This window comes from Notothenia coriiceps, unplaced genomic scaffold (genome assembly GCF_000735185.1).
Source record: "Notothenia coriiceps isolate Sejong01 unplaced genomic scaffold, NC01 NC01_scaffold00035405, whole genome shotgun sequence".
NCBI lineage: Eukaryota > Metazoa > Chordata > Actinopteri > Perciformes > Nototheniidae > Notothenia > Notothenia coriiceps.
The window spans coordinates 25,840-29,881 of record NW_011368106.1 but is presented as its reverse complement, the minus strand read 5'-3'; positions in this window follow the sequence as shown (position 1 = coordinate 29,881).

The window sequence follows — 4,042 nt, the reverse complement described above, 5'->3', positions numbered from 1 at the left end:
TATTTCTTCTGGATAGACCATCAAATGGCAAAGATAGTGACATTAATCCTGACAGTTAGCTTTAGCCTCAGTCTATTAGCCTAACATGCATGTAGCAGTCATGTCCAAATGAATGAGCCTTTTATAGGGTTCTCATTTAAAAACAAATCAGCTGGAAAATTAAAAGGTAAGCCAGTTAGCATTGTTTTAAACAAACCTATTAAGCAAACATTAGCTTACATTTGCTAATTAGCTAGAGCAGATAAAACCTGCTGCCAAAAGTGGTAATTTCAGCCAACATATGTGGGTGACAACTACAAGCCATGGTGTGGCCTTATGAGCTACTTTAAACTTTGAGGAATCAGCTATAGACACACTTGTGATTAAAGGCTTTTCATGGACTCATTATTCATGCCTTTCCTCTGCAGTCGAATTTCAGTTATGCAGAGACGTCTTCAGTGTAAATGCATGCAATTTTGCACACAAGAGCTCTTCAACGCCCATCACCCTCTAATCCTTTAAAACTCAAGTTTCCTCCCGCAGTGTCAGATTGCAATTTCAGTTTAAGTCGTGTCAAATGCTCCATGTCTTTCAGAGGTTTAGAATTGCACTCAGGGCAATTCACAGGGATGTGTTCAGACATAAGTTGGTGAGTTCTGCCATGTGCTCAAGGAGCTTCACAGACAATTTGAAATACTAACAGAAAACAATTCAGGAAATTATACTCCTATTTTGTCAACTGCTCAGGCTTTCAAATACTCAGTCCATGCATGCTAAAATCTATCATCGGATACGTAAGAACAGGATAAAAGGGCAATTTTTTCAAACCTAGACCTACCATGTTGTCTGAGCCACAGTTTTTTTTTCAAAAAGTACCAGGGAGAGAAAACACTTTGGTCTGTTTTGGTGCAATATGACATTTTTCTCAGATATTTTAATCGTGGCAGTGATGAATATACATACAGGGTGTGAGCATGTGAAAAAGTTGTTCCTGATAGTTCTATAAATCCCCTGACACTTTGGTGAATACAGTGACCAAGGCACCAGAAGTCTGCAGTCCCCACGCTCCCAAGGGCCTCAGTAGCATGTGCGCGTGTGTCTGTGTGTGTATTTGATGTCTGCGTGCAAAGTCACATCTCAAAACATAGCTTGTGCACATCTGAAAAACAAGCTTCACCCGACCTGAGGTTATGAAAGCAAATATGAACTCAACAAATGTGCTTCATTCTGTTTTTAAGGCCAAAGAAAACGCAATAGAACACAACTTCTCAAACTTCAGATTCTACCAACATTTTTGCTACTAATGTCACTGAGTGCAGTCATCCTGTTAATGTCCTCATTCATCAGATAATCAAAACACATTTTTGTTTCCTTTCTGCAACCATATATAAGCTGAAAATATAAGATAATCATTTATTTGACAGTTGATTTATGCTCACATCTGTAAAATTCAAACCTTGAAGACAGAGAGTCTGAACAGTGCAGTGTCAGCTACTTTCCCTGAGTCCCTTGACAAAATAATAGAGCTTTTAGCAATGAAATAAATAACATTTAAGAACATTTTTTTTCGTATAACGTGTAGTGCAAAACAAAGCAAAATACCAAGCAAAACAACAACAAAGCAAAATAGCAAGCTGTCAAAAAGACGGATGAAACATTAGTGATGTAAAGGCAACATGAAGTAGGGGTCAAGGGTTAATTGCATAATGAATGATGCCTTTTGGAAAAATAAAGGTAGTAGCAAAACAGCCAATGTGTATTTTTTCTTCTTCTTCTTTTCCTTTTTCTACTACTTCTTAAGGCCCAGTGTCATCAGGAAGTAAAAATAAATATATTCTACGTCATGCTAAAACTACACAGTAACGACATCTTTCTGAGCTTCTCTCCTTTTCCCTGTGAATTAATTTAATAAATAATACAGATACTGTATCTAACAGTTGCCATTTCGGCCATCTTGCTCATGGTCAATGGCATTTTTTTCAGGAAAGCCTACATTTAATTTAGTTGTTTCATTTAATTTGTAACATTTTAAATGCTTGTTCTGGTGCCTTTAATCTCTTGCATCTTTTTTTTTTTCTCTCTTCCTTTTTTGTGTCTGCTACTTTACTGCTCACGTAAGATAATATCTATATGGTTCAACACTACAACATTCCAAGTACAGCTTAATCAATCTTGTGTGGCTGAACGCCACTTGTCCCTCGAAGAAGTTGGACGCCGACCGCACGGGGCCGTGTAACTAGTTAGCATGCCGGAGTCTCGTTCGTTATCGGAACGATTGAGGATAATGCTGCCCAGTGCACTTGTGAACAGATCTGCTCCTCTGAACCGACTGGCCACAAACTGAATACATCAGTGTATGGTTTCTATGATGAAGAATGCATTCTGGCTTTGGTTTACATGAGGTCAAGAACATGTTCTAACTGGGTGGTCTCACACAATAACTTAACCATTAGCAGTAAGTGTTGTCCTACTTCATTTCAAGTGTCAGCTTCAGCATATTTAACATTTTACTATTCTTTTTCCTTATCTTGCTGCTGATGGTATATCACTTTTGGTGTACATCTTAAAAAATTGACACATTGACACAGCCAAGGAGCATGCAGTTAAAATACCGATTGAAATGCCCGTCTTTTTCTTTTTTTTCCTAATGGCTCAAATATCTGACAAAAACAACCATAATTTGCTTCCAAGTAATCAATTTGCCTCTGAGCCAGCTCTAGTCTATTGTATTCTTAATGGTAAGCAATTACATTCGTTGATTGCTTTGTTAAGTATCAATTGTAGCACCTTTCTAAAGCCATAGTGCAGTGATCACCAACTGGCGGCCCGCGGGCCACATCCGGCCCGCCAGACATTCTCATCCGGCCTGCACGACGGTGGTGACTGTGGCGTCGGCGGAGTGGTTACTGCGTTCGGCCCCCACCCATTTTTTTTTTTTACAACGTCTCGTGAGTAAGGTGCAGTACCGGAGTCCAACAGAGAGGCAGCAGCTGCGGGACAGTAGACTGCGTACTGCGAAACCTTCCCTGCCTTGAAGAAGAAGTGATCCTTCGTTGTGAACAGTCTGCTTTGTGCGCTCCACAGCAGTAGCCCCGCTGCGACAGAGTCCAACAGAAAGGGCAGGAGCTGCGGGACAGTAGCCTAGAAGCAGGGTTGGGTTGTAACGGAATACATGTAACGGAGTTACGTAATCAGAATAAAAAAATCAACTGTACTCAGCTGGCGTTACATTTGAAAAACGAGTACAGTTACTTTCGTAAACCTGAAGTGAATACTTATTGGAATTATTGGTGGAAAAGTTTCCTTACAAAATGTAATATTCATTACCGGCAGAACTGTGTGCACACTGCACAGCGCTGCAGCATGTCTGTGAGCGAGAGAGAGATGCAGCGTGTCTGTGAGGCCCCGCCCCCGTACGCAGAGAGAGAGAGAGAGCTCTTTTAAAATATATTGAAAGTTAGAAACGGAAATGGTTAGATAAAATGTGCAAGATAACGTTTATGTAGCATTTATTTATTGTCGAAATGATGAGATTTCATAACGGGATCAAAGTGAATGGCCTGCTGCTGCTGAATGCATGGGGCAAGTGACTGGAAACAGTTTTAAAAGTTATTACATCGTTTCAGATAATAAATAATAATGATAATTCATTCTATTTAGGGGCGCCTTTCAAAGCACCCAAGGACACCTTACAATTCATAACATATTCCAAGGAAATGTTTAAGACAGTACAAAGAATGCAGTCCGGGTGATGTTTTTTATGTGGGGTGCAGATGAGAGGGAGCTGTCCAGAATGACACCAAGATGTTATGTTTGTGTTCTTGATAAGCCATTAAAACAGTAAAATAAGTAGACCCTCCAGAAAAACGCGGGCAAAATTCCTTGATTATGCGGGCTAATTCCTTGATTATGCGATGAAACATGCGGGATTTTTATGTGATTTTATGCGGTTGAAATTGCGGGAAGTTGCGAAATATGCGGAAAGTTGTGAAATATGTAAATTATGCGGGGAAAAAAGAATAACATTTTTTTTAAATATTGGTGTGTCTTATTTATTCTCCTC